We start from the raw sequence: 15496 nt of genomic DNA on the forward strand, positions 1-15496 counted from the left end.
GCTAAGCCAACTCAGTGGATAAACTCACTGCCCTCCCCCCATGTGGGATCTGACTCCCAGTGGTTTAAATCTCCCTGGCAATGCAGGATATGACTCCTGGAGATGAATCTGGACCCAAAATCATGGGATTGAGAACATCTTCTTGACCAAAATGGGGATGTGAAATGAAATGAAATAAAGTTTCAGTGGCTGAGAGATTCCAAATGGAGTTGAGAGGTCACTCTGGTGGACATTTTTATGCACTATATAGATAACCCTTTTTAAGTTTTAATGTATTGGAATAGCTAGAAGTAAATACCTGAAACTATCAAACTGCAACCCAGTAGCCTTGACTCTTGAAGACAATTGTATAGCAAGGTAGCTTACAAGGGGTGACAGTGTGATTGTGAAAACCTTGTGGATCGCACTCCCTTTATCAAGTGTATGGATGGATGATTAGAAAAATGGGGACAAAAAACTAAATGAAAAACAGGGTGGGGGGAATGATTTGGGTGTTCTTTTTTACTTTTATTTTTTACTCTTATTTTCACTTTTTCTGGTACAAGGAAAATTAAAAAAATAGATTGGCATGATGAATGCACAACTATATGATCGTACTATGAACAATTGATTGTACACTTTGGATGATTGTATGATATGTGAATATTTCTCAATAAAATTGAATTAAAAAATACTTAATAAGTGCATCTTTAATAGAATATCAGGTAGGGACCCAGGTATTTGGGGACTACTTTTGGTGAGGGCATGGCAAGCAGTGGCCAATTGGGATTTCTAGCTGGAGCTTGAGTAAGAGACCTCCAGGATAGCCTCTTGATTCTATTTGAGGTCTCTCAGCCAGTGTGACCTCAGCTTGTTTTTTTTCCCCCTTGTGGTCAGGTAGGCATTTTCAATCCCTCACTGCCAGGGCCAGGCTCATTCCAGGGAATCATGTTCCTTGTCACCAGGGAGATTCATTCCCCTGGGAGTCATGTTCCATGTAGCAGGGGAGGTTAATGAATTTATTTTCTAAGTTGGGCTTAGAGAAAGGCCACATCTGAGCAACAAAGAGGTTGCCTGGGGGTGCTTCTTAAACATAATTATAGGCGGGCTTGGCCTCCTATTTACAACCCTCAATTTCACGAGAGCAAGTCTCAAGTCAAGGGCTTGATTTATTAAGTAGTGGGTTCCTAACTTGATTTAATATATATTTGATCCCAAGATAAACAGTCAGTTTACCTTCACTTAGTTGTACAATCATCATCACTCTTACCTTTAAATAATTATCATAACATAATACACCCCAGGGCTCTTATCAGCTGCTAATTATTCATCTCTAGTATTAGTGTAGAGTTGGTAAGATATCCCTATTGGATATAGTCATTAATTTTTACGTAATGGGTAGTTTTTCCATAACACTGTTGTTAACTCTCTGAGGCAGTGTCATACTTTGTAAGTATGTCCTACTAACACTTATTTAGGTTTGTGGTGCTACTCTGTGGATTACTTGCCTTTACACAACCATTTACCAACAAGCTCACCTTCAGTGTGTCACTGACACTTATAATCTCATTAATGAACCATAGTCATCCCTGACCATTCCCATACCATTAATACCATTCCCATATCATTATTACATCTGTACATATTAGATTATTGTTCCCTCTTCACTAGGTTCTGACTATCTCTAGGTCCCCTATATTCTACATTATAAGACACTATTTTACATTTTTCAAAGAGTTCTCATTAGTGTTAACATACAATATATCTCTCCTTTGTGTCTGGCTTATTTCACTCAGCATTATGTTGTCAAGTTTCATCCATGTTGTTATATGTTTCATGATTTTGTTCCTTCATACTGCCTCATAGGATTCCATCATGTATATACACCACATTTTGTTTATTTACTCATCTGTTGAAGGACATTTGGATTGTTTCCATCTCTTGGCAATTGTGAACAATGCTGCTACGAACATCAGTGTGCAAATATCGGTTCTTGTCACTGCTTTCAGATCTGGGTATATACCAAGAACTGAAATTGCTGGATCATAGGGTAATTTGATTCCTAGTTTTCTGAGGAATTGCCAAACTAGCCTCCAGAGTGGCTGTACCATTACACAGTCCCATGAGCAACGAATAAGAGTTCCAATTTCTCCACATCTTCTCTAGCATTTGTAGTTTTCTATTTGTTTAATGGCAGCCATTCTAATTGATGTGACATGATATCTCATTGTGGTCTTGATTTGCATCTCCCTAATAGCTAGGGAAGATGAACATTTTTTCATGTGTTTTTTATCCATTTGTATTTCCTCTTTGGAGAAATATCTTTTCATATCTTTTGCCCATTTTATAACTGGGCTGTTTGTAGTATTGTCATAGAGTTGTAGTGCATGAATGTACGTGTCATGGGTGTCCCAGAAAGAGAAGAGAAGGGAAAAGGGGCAGAAGCAATAATAGAGGAAATAATCAATGAAAATTCCCCATCTCTTATGAAAGACATAAAATTACAGATCCAAGAAGCACAGCATACCCCAAACAGAATAGATCTGGATAGACTTACACCAAGACACTTAATAAACAGATTATCAAATGTCAAAGACAAAGAAAATCCTGAAAGCAGCAAGAGAAAAAGTGATCCATCACATAAAAAGGAAGCCAGTTGCATATGTAACTCAGGATATTCCATATCTTTCATATTTTAAAAGGAAAAAATTTTAAATATAAAATTTGTTAGAGAAAGAAACTCTTAGATATGAGCAAGGAAAAAATACTCTGTGTTTGTGAATTCTAGAAACTAAAATCTTGTACTAGAACACAAGAAAGAATTAAAATAATGGAGTTGCTCTTGCAGTTATGTACCTGTTTGGGAGACTATATTCTGATGAAAAGAATAGATGTCATTGTATAGTGTACATATTACTATTCAAATATCAGATACAACTATATATAAGCCCATTTTTGTTATAAACTTGACATTGAATTTAATGATTTTGGATATTAACTTCATTGGAAAACAAGACATTTATAAATTCAGTTAACCTTAAAAACAAGCATTCTAATAAAAATGTCTTCTTTTTTTGTAAAAATAAATAAACAAAGGGATACAAGTGCTGGAGAAAATGCGGAGAGAGGAATGTACCTAATCACCGCTGGTGAGGAAGTAGAATGGTGCAGCCCATCTGGAGGGCAGTGTGGTGGTTCCACAGGAAGCTAAGTATGGGGTTGCCATATGGTCCTGCAACCCTGCTATTGGGTATATATTTGTAATAACTGAGAGCAGGGACACAAATGAGTGCACAGTGGTGTTTATGGCAGCAGTATGCACCGTTCACAGTGGATGGAGGTGGCCTAAGCTTACATCGACTGATGAATGGAATGGTGAGCTGCGGTGGTATACGTACAATGGAATATTGAGTGGCTGTAAGAAATGAAGTTGATGTATACAATTAGGTAAATGGAACTTGAGGACAGTATGTTGAGTGAAATAAACCAGAAATGAAAAGACAGACATTATAACCTGTCACTAATATGAACTAACTAAATGTGCAAACTCTGAGACTGGAATCTAAGAGCACAGATTATCAGAGTAAGGCTTATTGTAATGGTTCCTAGATTGTAAGCTCATACAGCAATTACATCTATTCGTGAGTTCTGTTATTTCTAGATTCTGAGATGCTGAGAAACAAGCACTATACCTAGAAATGCTCACCCAATTGTGGAGGAGAAAAGAATTTATTCATGATCTTGCAAGAGCAGGTGCACCACCAAAGAAATGTGGCAGGTGCACCGAACAATAGAATACAGCAACATTTTCTATAAGTCTAACACGCATGTCCCTCCTGTTTCTCCATTGGCTGGATACTCCAGACGGTACAGCCTATCCGAGAGAGCTAACTAGTCTGCCTTTGGGATTTTAAATTTTTCAGCCTATCTGAGAGAGCACATCCAGTTTCATTCCCGAGAGTTCCCGCCTTTGATTATAGCTAGCACCAACTCTGGGCTCATGTCAGGGGGCTCACTCCTTCCCTTTAACCCTGGAGCCCATTTGAGCCTGTCTTGTCTAGTTTCTATTTTCCCTTCTCCATGGTGCCTTTCTGTGAAAGCTAAACTTAACCCTTTCTTACAGATTCCCTCCTCTTACTTTTTAAACTCTTTTTAGTTTTCACATTCTAGTTTCTCAAATTTGCTAAAAGCTTTTTTTTTTTTTTTACATTCCTCATTATAGGGATCTTTCTCTTTGAGGGGGGTATAGATTGCTCTGCTGATAATGCAACACCCAACCACTGTGAGTACTCTGGCTGAAATAATAAGGGAAGTTAAAACAGACATTGCAACTCCTTTTCATTTCCCAAAACAATTTTAAGGCTCTTAAGCCTTGTAAAGCCTTGGTGATAGTTCCACCAGGTGCTGTATTTTGGGGGATGAACGTGCAAGAACTTCCCCCAATTATAACACAGACACCTCCCTTTTTAGCTAGCATCAAGTCTAGGGCTATCCTATTTTTCCATGCCATTCGGCTAGTGGCATATAACTATCCTGCTATTCCCTTAATGGCATCCCTGGTATCACTGATAAATCTTTGCTGATTATAATAGATATAATTGAGCCAATCCACGTTTTTACTGATGGTGACCAACCAGAATAAGAACAATTCAAATCCTGCAGCCACTTGATTTCTTTTTCTTTATTTTAATAATTCAATTTTATTGATATATTCACATACCATGCAGTCATACAAAGTGTACAATCAATTGTTCACAGTACCACCATATTGTTGTGTGCCCATGATCAAAATTAATTTTTGAACATTTTTGTTACCACACACACAAAATAATAAGAATAAAAATTAAAGTGAAAAAGAACTATTAAAGTAAAAAAGAACACTGCGTGCCTTTTTTCCTCCCATTTTTCTACTCATCCATCCATACACTGCACAAAGGGGAGTGTGATCCACACGGCTTTCCCAATCAGATTGTCACCCCTCATAAGCTACATTGTTATACAATCGTCTTCAAGATTCAAGGGTTCTGGGTTATAATTTGATAGTTTCAGGTATTCGCTGCTAGCTATTCCAAGTCATTAAAACCTAAAAAGGGTTATCTATATTGTGCATAACAGTGCCCACCAGAGTGACGTCTCAGGTCCTTTTGGAATCTCTCAGCCACTGAAACTTATTTCATTTCATTTCACATCCCCCTTTTGGTCAAGAAGATGTTCTCCATCCCATGATGCTGGGTCCAGATTCCTCCCCGGGAGTCATATTCCCCATTGCCAGGGGGATTTACATCCCTGGGTGTCAGATCCCACATAGTGAGGAGGGCAGCCAGTGGATTTCTAGCTCTAAACTCATCTGGAACTCCCCAGGGAACCCCTATACTATCTAAATAGATTCATTCATCAAAAGAACCAGGTACAGAGACTTGGGCAAGATGGCGGCATAGAGAGGAGTGGAAGCTAAGTAGTCCCCCTGGAACAACTACAAAAAAACAGAAACAACTAGTAAATAATCCAGAATAACTGCGGGGGGACAAACGAGACCATCCACTCATCATACACCAACCTGAATTGGGAGGAATGCCCGAGAACACAGCATAAAATCTGTAAGTAAAACCTGCGGAACCAAGTCGTGAGACCCCCTCCCCCATAGCCCGAGCTGCAAAGCCTCGTGGTGCCAGAGAGAAGCTCTCTCCCAGCAAGCGAATATAGCTCAGCTGAGCTCCAACTGGGGTTTTAAGTAGCGAGTGTGAACTGCTCACTACAGGTACGCATCCCCAAAAAACAGACAGAGGCTTTGGGTGACGACTGACCTGGGAGAGCCGGAGGGTCGCCTTGGACTGGGTCTGAAGCGGACTATCTGTTTCTTTTTCGGCTCAGTGGAGAAAGCCCCAGTCATTTTCAGTTTCCAGGCTGTGACTCTGGGAAGGGTGGAGACAGCACAAGCAGAGAGTGAGACCACTGAAATGCTGATGACCTCCACCTGAGGGGTCTGTCTTCTCTAGGAGGAAAGGGGTGGGGCCCTTTCCATTCAGAACCAGACCCCAGAGCCTGGGGGAACACGGCCATACCTCCTCACACCAGTCAAGAATTATAGGCTAATAGGCGTCACCTGCTGGGCAGAAAAGCACAGTGACCCGAGGCATCAAAGGGTGGAGCAATTTTCTAAGACACACCTGCAGGGAAACAAAATACTGAATATTTCTTCCCTCTGGGACCTGAGCCTGTTCTGGTCTGGAAAAACCTGATTTGGATAGCCAAGGAAACCATGCCTAGACAACAGAAAATTACAACCTACACTAAGAAAAACAAAGTTATGGCCCAGTCAAAGGAACAAACGTACACTTCAACTGAGATACAGGAATTTAAACAACTAATGCTAAATCAATTCAAAAAGTTTAGAGAAGATATTGCAAAAGAGATAGAGGCTGTAAAGGAAGCACTGGACATGTATACGGCAGAAATCAAAAGTTCAAAAAAACAACTAGTAGAATCTATGGAAATGAAAGGCACAACACAAGAGATGAAAGACACAATGGAAACATACAACAGCAGATCTCAAGAGGCAGAAGAAAACACTCAGGAACTGGAGAACAAAACACCTGAAAGCCTACACGCAAAGGAGCAGATGGAGAAAAGAATGAAAAAATATGGGCAACGTCTCCGGGAACTCAAGGATGAAACAAAGTACAATAATGTACGTATCATTGGTGTCTCAGAAGGAGAAGAGAAGGGAAAGGGGGCAGAAGCAATAATAGAGGAAATAATTAATGAAAATTTCCCATCTCTTATGAAAGACATAAAATTACAGATCCAAGAAGCGCAGCGTACTCCAAACGGAAGAGATATGAATAGGCCTACGCCAAGACACTTAATAATCAGATTATCAAATGTCAAAGACAAAGAGAGTATCCTGAAAGCAGCAAGAGAAAAGCAATCCATTACATACAAAGGAGGCTTAATAAGACTATGTGCAGATCTCTCAGCAGAAACCATGGAGGCAAGAAGGAAGTGGTGTGATATATTTAAGATACTGAAAGAGAAAAACCACCAACCAAGAATCCTGTATCCAGCAAAGCTGTCCTTCAAATATGAGGGAGAGCTCAAAATATTTTCTGACAAACAAGACAATGAGAGACTTTGTGAACAAGACACCTGCCCTACAGGAAATACTAAAGGGAGCACTACAGGGTGATAGAAGACAGCAGTGTGTGGTTTGGAACACAATTTTGGGAGATGGTAGCACAACAATGTAAGTACACTGAACAAAGGTAACTATGAATACGGTTGAGAGAGGAAGGTGGGGAGCATGTGAGACACCACAAGAAAGGAGGAAAGATAACAACTGGGCTGTGTAACTTGGTGAAATCTAGAGTATTCAACAATTGTGATAAAATGTACAAATATGTTCTTTTACGAGGGAGAACAAGCAAATGTCAACCTTGCAAGGTGTTAAAAATGGGGAGGCATTGGGGGAGGGATGCAATCAGCATAAACTAGAGACTGTAACTAATAGAATCATTGTATTATGCTTCCTTTAATGTAACAAAGTGATATACCAAGGTAAATGCAGATAAGAGGGGGGATAGGGGAGGCATGTTAGACACTTGACATTGGTGGTATTGTCTGATTCTTTATTCTACTTTGATTTAAGGTTATTTTTCCTTTTGCTGCTTCCTAGCTGTCATTTTTTTTTTCCTCTTTCTTTTGCCTCTCTACCTTCTTTGACTCTCCCTCCTGCCTTGTGGAAGAAATGTAGATGCTCTTATATAGATAGTGGTGAAGGTGGTGAACACATAAATGTATGACCATGCAGAAAACCATTGATTATTTACTTGGGATGGAATGTATGGTGAGTGAACAAAACCATATTAAAAAAAATGGGTTGATGACAAAACCTCAAGGGCAATATACTGAGTGAAATAAGCCAGACACATTAGGACAATTATGGCAGGGTCTCACTGATAGGAACTAATTATAATATGTAAACTCATAGACATGAAATATAAGGTACCAAGATATAGGACGAGGTTTAAGAATGGGGAGTGGTTGCTTAGTATGAGCAGAATGTTCAATTAGGATGAACTTAAATGTTTGGAAATGAACAGGGGTGTTGGTAGCAAGATGTGAGAATAACTAACAGCGCCGAATGGTGTGTGAATGAGATGGAAAGGGGAAGCTCAGAGTCATATATGTCACCAGAAGGAAAGTTGGAGGTCAAAAGATGGGAATGTATAAAACTGAATCCTATGGTGGGCAATGTCCATGAACAACTGTACAAATACTAGAAATCACTTCATGAACCAGAACAAATGTATGACAATACAATTAGAAGTTAATAATAGAGGGGCATATAGGGAAGAACTATATACCTATTACAAACTATATACTACAGTTAGTAGTATTTCAACATTTTTTCATAAACAGTAACAAATGTACTATATCAATACTAGGAGTCAACAATTGAGGGGGGTTGGTTAGGGATAGGGGAGGATTAGAGTTTCCTTTTTTTTCTTTTCTCATCTTTCACTTTATTTCTTGTCTGGAGTAATGAAAAGTTTCTAAAAATTGAACAAAAATTAAGTGTGATGGATGCACAGCTGTATGAGGGTATGTACACTTTGGATCTTTGGATAATTGTATGGTATCTGAACAATCTCAATAAAAATGAAAAAAAAGAAAAAAAAGAAAAAAAAAGAAAAAGAAAAACCCAAAAATAAAAACAGAGACTTTTGGTGTTCTGGTGAACATAAAACGGAGAAGGGCAGGGATCAAACAGAATCAGGCACATATGCAAAGCCAGAGGGTGAGTAACCTTGTCTGAAGAGCTGGTATCTCTGCTTTCTTGATTGTTCCTTAATGGCCCTAAACTCCTTGTCTCTTAGCATTTCAATAGCCCATTAGATCTGCAAAGAGGGCCCTTCTTTTCCTTTTCTTGTTTTTTTAAATCTTTTTCTCTTTTTCTAAAACAATTACTCTAAGAAACCCATTACAGAAAGCCTCAAAGCTTGCAATTTGGGCCCAGGCAAGAGCAGAACTAAGATAGCTCTGAGGGATAAAGCAATAAGTCTAGTGACGGAGAAAATTCGCTAAAACCATAACCGACCAAGAAAAGGGGGGGGTGTCTCCTTGCAGCCACCTTCCCAGCAGGCTGGGAATACTCCTGCTCAGCACCAGCACCACAACCCAGAGCTGCCCCAAACAACCCATTGTGATGGGAAGTGTTTCCAACAAGTCATGTTCTAATTGGGTAACTGTTATTTAGCTATGACTGATTTAATTTACCACATAACGAATGTTTACATTTACTTATTTAAAATATGCATTTTTCTTAGAGCATGGGGCAGAAGAATCCACTGGTGATTTTTCCAAATGTTGTGAATGTCTACAGACCAGGGGGTCAGATCAAGTGGATGACTGCAGTGACACCACAGCAGCTGCCGAAAAAGCATAATCTGCACTGGTTTGCAGTTACTGTCAGTGATTAATAGTTATTTTTGTGTCTAGCTTCCAATATGTAAATACTATATTTATACACTACATTCTTTGACAATTAGGTCAACTCACGAATATTCTGGATAAATAACCTATCAGTTTCTTCTTTTAATACGCTGCTAGATTTCACTTGCTATTTGTGCCAGTTTGAATGTACTGTGTCCCCCAAACACCATTATCTTTGATGCAGTCGTGGGGCAGACGTTTTGGTGCTGATTAGATTTGCTTGGAATGAGCCCCACCCAGCTGTGGGTGATGACTCTGATTTATTTATATGATCATTTATATGATCAGTGGAGCCATATAAATGAGCTGACTCAAAGAGAAGGAACTCAGTGCAGCTGTGAGTGATGTTCTGAAGAGGAGCAAGCTTGCTAGAGAGGAACGTCCTGGGAGAAAGCCATTTTGAAACCAGAACTTTGGAGCAGATGCCAGCCATGTGCCTTCCCAGCTAACAGAGGTTTTCCGGATGCCATTGGCCGTCCTCCAGTGAAGGTACCTGATTACTGATGTTACCTTGGACACTTTATGGCCTTAAGACTGTAACTGTGTAGCCAAATAAACCCCCTTTTTATAAAAGCCAATCCACCTCTGGTGTTTTGCATTCCACAGCATTAGCAAACTAGAACACTATTTTAATTGGAATACTCATGTATTCTAAGTACAACAGGTTATTTCTTTTAAACCTGATTTGATTTTGGATGCTGTCCTTTTCCAAACTTGACAAAAGGATTATGCTAGCCTCATTGAAGTGTTCTTCGAATTTTGACGATTCAGAAGATTTTATCTGTAATAAAATCTGGTACTAGAAGAATTTTATAGTGTAGCACATTGACTAATGAGTTTCTTCTTGATTCTTACTTTTTTCAAGAAAATAATACTTTTTTCAGAATTTCAAACATACTATAAAAATCTGAATATAAACAGACAATAAAACACTGAATGTAAATATAAACATTTCTTGTACCTTATTGAATCAGAGTTGAATATATATAAGAAAATATTTAAGAAAATAATGCTTTTCCAGGATTTCAGATATATCATTAAAAGCTTAATATAAACATTTTCTCATCTTGCTGAAAGTTGAATAAATATGTGTATGTGTTTACAGATGAAAAAATTTTAAATGCAATTTTCCATTATTCAGATATATTGCAAAAATATATAAACATTTGGGATGCTTTCATATCTTAACAGACATGCATGAGGTTTCTTATTTCACATAATTCCAGGGACAAGGCAGTTCTGAGTTGTTTCAATGGCCCCAACAATGTCAAGGACAGAGGTAATTCCAATCTGTGCCAATCTCAGCCTATTGTCCCACTGATTGTAAATTTGCCACAATTCCGGGTATCACATATACATACATCCTATATATAAGAGGCACATTTCCTCCCATTTTGTTAGGAAAGAAAATTTACCTGGACCCCACTTGCAGACTCCTGCTCAGATCTTCTGTGGCCAGGAGTATCATACATCTGCCCAGCTGCAAAGCAAGCAAGGGAGAGCAAGCACCTGGCCTTCACAGCCCAGGCGGATGGCAAGTTCCTGGTAAAGGGAGAATGGTAACGACCAACGTATAGAACAACAGGGTCTGCCATAACACTGGCCGCCTGATTTCTTTAATCTCCTCCAGTTTTGCAGTTATATATCCTTTCTCATTCATGATGCTTGAGGGTTTTTTGCAACCATACCAAAGCTCAGGATGCACTCTTTCTATTTCAAGAAAAGTTTGCAAATAGTGGTGGTGTTTTTTTTTTTTTCCATTTCAAGTATCTAGTCCCCCCCCCCCGCTTTTTTTTGGTTTTGCATTTACAATGTGAGCTTTTCTAATACTTGAGTTGATTGCTTTTTCAGTCTCTCATTCTTTTGATCAACAAATATTTACTGAGAACCTACTAAGAGCAGCAAAGTCAGAGGGAATCCTGGCCCTTAACTGTCCCAGTTTTCTACACATATTAAAAATAGTTAATTTTCCTCTGAGTAAAGTTTTGCTCATATCCCACAAATTCCTATGTTTTTTGTCACTTATCCTTTTTTTTTAATTAAATTCAGTTTTATAGAAATGTATTCACATACCATACAATCATCCATGGTGTACAAGCAACTATTCACAGTACCATCATATAGCTACACATTCATCACCACAATCTATTTCTGAACATTTTCCTTACATCAGAAAGAACCAGAACAAGAATAAAAATAAAAGTAAAAAAGAACACCCAAACCAACCTACCCATCCCACCATATTTTTCATTTAGTTTTTGTCCCCAATTTTCTACTCATCCGTCCATATACTAGATAAAGGGAGTGTGATCCACAAGGTTTTCACAATCACACTGTCACCCCTTGTAATCTACATTGTTATACAATCATCTTCAGGAGTCCAGACTACTGGGTTGGAATTTGGTAGTTTCAGGTATTTACTTCTAGCTATTCTAATACATTAAAACCAAGAGGTGTTATCTATATAGTGCATAAGAATGGCCACCAGAGTGACCTCTTGACTACATTTGAAATCCCTCAGCCACTGAAACTTTATTTCGTTTCATTTTGCATCTCCCTTTTGGTCAAGAAGATATTCTCAATCCCATGAAGCCAGGTCCAGATTCATCCCCGGGAGTCATATCCTGCGTTACCAGGGAGATTTACACCCCTGGGAGTCAGGTCCCATGTAGGGGGGAGGGCAGTGAGGTCACCTGCCGAGGTGGCTCAGTTAGAGAGAGAGAGGGCCACATCTGAGCAACAAAGAGGTACTAAGAGGGAGACTCTTAGGCATAGGCACAACTATATGCAAGTTTAGCCTCTCCTTTGCAGTAATGAGCTTCATAAGGGCAAGTCCCATGATGGAGGGCTCAGCACATCAAACTACCAGTCCTAATGTTTGTGTCACTTATTCTTAATGGTAATTTGCCTTTACTTCCTTTTCAACATAAGAATTTTTATATGATATATTCAAAATTTCCTAGTAGAGAAATGGATTTTGACCAGGACTTTGTTATTCTCCAATTGTCTAGAACAGAGATCAGAGATTGTGGTGCATGTCTTTCATTGTTCGGAAGGTTTTAATAAATCATCTAAATCTTCCCCTTAAGTTTCTAATGGCTGATCTTAGAACAACTGACTCTTAGTTATTTTACTGGGTTTCTTTACATTATGAATTTCCTAATGAAGCAGAAGGATTAGCTATAAATGAAAGCTTCACAGCTTTTGATTTTTCTCCAAAAGGAATTATCTAATATTCAATAAAGAAAAAAGGTGATGGAAGATGTCCCTATATTCACTGCACACATAAAGCGTTCTTCTCATATGATCTCTAATAGTACAAAATTATGAAATAATAACAAAAAGTAATAATAAAAGCAATTCTTAATTAGCACACTATTAGTATAAGCCAGACACTGTTCTAAAGGATACAAATGTGTTAATTTCATTAATCCTCACAATGCTACTAAGAAATAGAGTGATAGTATCACTAATTTATAAATGAGAAAATTTAGGCATAGTTATGCAATTTGCCCTATATGAAACAAGTCAAAATGGTGAGGGTGAGTAAAGATTAAACACTGGTTAAATTCTTTCCCACTTTGTTTCAGTTCTGGTGAATTCTAGAGAATGAGCTTGCTAATATTTAACAGGATTTAAGTGGGCTGGAAGGATCTGCTGCATTTTTAACATTAATGTAGCCTTGCTCACATATGAAATATCAGATAACTTGTTACAACTTGTTACTAAAGAAAACTGGTGTCCCATATACAAGAAATTTACATTATGAACCTCTGATTTCCCAAAGGGCTAATGACAAGTGAAGGTTTCCTAGAATACTATTTATTGGGTCTTTGTTGTGAAGTCCTTAATATTGAGGAAGGTTTGAATGGTTAATATCTCTTAACATATACACTGCCTTCCTAAGTTTCTCCCTGCTATGAATTCCCTAATGTTGAGTTAGTTCTGAGCCATAGAAACAGTCTCCCCACTTTCCTCATATTAATGGAGTTTTAAATTTTTTTTTTACTGATCGCTGCTGTTTCATAAATTCTAAGACACAAATAAATCCCTCCCTATTCCTAACATTTACAAAGTTTCTCATGAGAAACAAGTGTCACATAGATTCTTCCTCTTAAATAAAGGCCTTTTAGGCCTTACATCCACAATATGAACTTTGATATTCAGAGTTTCCAAATGTATGAGCTCTGATATTCAATAAGATAGCCTCAAATGCTTTCCCACATTCTTTATAATCATAGTGTTTTTGGTTTGCTTTGTTTTTTACCAGTATGAATTTTCTGATGTCAACTAAGTTTTGAGTTTTCCTACATTTCTTCATTCACTCCTCTGTCCTGTATGAATTCTTTGATGTTGACTAAGGTGTGAGCCACAAATAAAGGGCCTTCCCACATTCCTTACATTCATAGGGCTTCTCCCCAGTATGAATTTTCTGGTGTTGACTAAGATCTGAGCCACGACCAAAAGCCTTACCACATTCTTACATTCATAGGTTTTTCACCACTATGACTTCTCTCCTGGTGAGTAAGTTCTGTCTTCTAATGAAAGCCTTCCCACATTCCTTACATTATGGGGTCTCTCACCAGTATGAACTTTTTGATGTTGAGTAAGTTCTGTGCTCCAATTAAAACCCTTTCCACATGCCCCACATTCATAGGGTTTTTCACCTCTGTGAGCTCTCTGATTCCGAGTGAGTTCTGAGCCACGATGAAAGGACTTCCCATATTCCTTACATTTACAGGGTTTCTCACTGGTATGAATACTCTGATGTTGAATAAGATGTGAATCAGAGAGAAAAGGTTTCCTACACTCCTTACTTTTATGGGGTTTCTCACCAATATGAATTCTTTGATGTAGAATCAGTTGTGAGGCACAACTATATGCCTTCCCACATTCCTTACATTCATGGCATCTCTTATCATTATGAATTATCTGACGAAGACTAAGCTGTGTGTCAGAACAAAAATCTTCCCCATACTTGTTACATTTATGGGGTGTCTCACCAGTATGTATTCACTGGTGTCAAGAGAGGTGTGAGGGATGAATAAAGGCTTTCCCACATTGCTTACGTTCATAGTATTTCTCATCAGTATGAATTCTCTGATGCAGATTAAGTTGTGAGGTAGATGGAAAGACCTTCCCACACTCCTTACATTTATAGGGTTTTTCACCCATATGAATCCTTGGATGTTGACTAAGTTGTGAATTCGAGTTTAAGGTTTTCCCACATTCCTTACATTTATGGGGTTTCTCACTAGTATTAATTTTCTGAGGTTCAGTAATTTCACTAATAAAGGCACATTTCTTATTTTCATTACCATTTTTTGCTGTCAAGAATTCTCTGATGCTGAATCCGATCTACTATTAAAGGTTTTCCCACATTCAGAGTCTTTTTCTATATTGTGAATTCTTTTATGTTGAACAAGGTATGACTGGTACCTGAAAGCTTTCTTACATTCCTTGCATTCAACAGGATTTTTCTCCAGTATGAACTCTCTGATGTGCTGTAGGCAGCATGTGATGAATGGAAGCAGACCTTTCTTCAGAGGTTTTTAATGCTTGTCTGAAGTGTCCCTCCTGAATCTCCTGTTGTCTCTCCTTCTGGCATTTGATTTCTCTATTATATTTGAACCCAGTGCACTCAAGGTTACAGCTTGTAAGTCTTTTTATATCTCCTGTAGCAATGACTTAATTTCATAACTATTCTCCTTTGGAGATAAATTTTTGGTTTCTTTTCTGGACTGCCACTCTACAAGATAACAAGAAAGAGAACAGGGGTTATTTTATGATGCAGGAGAAAGGAAAGTTCTCAGGTAGAAGTGACAAACTAAAAATAGTGAATAATTTAATCAGCTCTTAACACTGCACTACAATTTGATAAAATAAAAGGAATTAGACAAGAGAAAATAAGGAGAGCTTATAAAGGAAGGTGAAAGCACCAGAGGTGAATCAGAATCAGCCAGGGAACTTATAAAAAAATACAGATATCCAGAAACTACCCAAGACCAACTAAACAATAATTGAA

At 38.2% G+C, this 15496-nt stretch overlaps 1 pseudogene; it reads right to left on the reverse strand.

Moving 5' to 3' along the window:
• Window positions 1-12918: 12918 nt before the first annotated feature.
• Window positions 12919-15156, reverse strand: LOC119521184 (annotated as a pseudogene).
• Window positions 15157-15496: the final 340 nt, after the last annotated feature.

This window comes from Choloepus didactylus, chromosome 27 (genome assembly GCF_015220235.1).
Source record: "Choloepus didactylus isolate mChoDid1 chromosome 27, mChoDid1.pri, whole genome shotgun sequence".
NCBI classification, from domain to species: domain Eukaryota; kingdom Metazoa; phylum Chordata; class Mammalia; order Pilosa; family Megalonychidae; genus Choloepus; species Choloepus didactylus.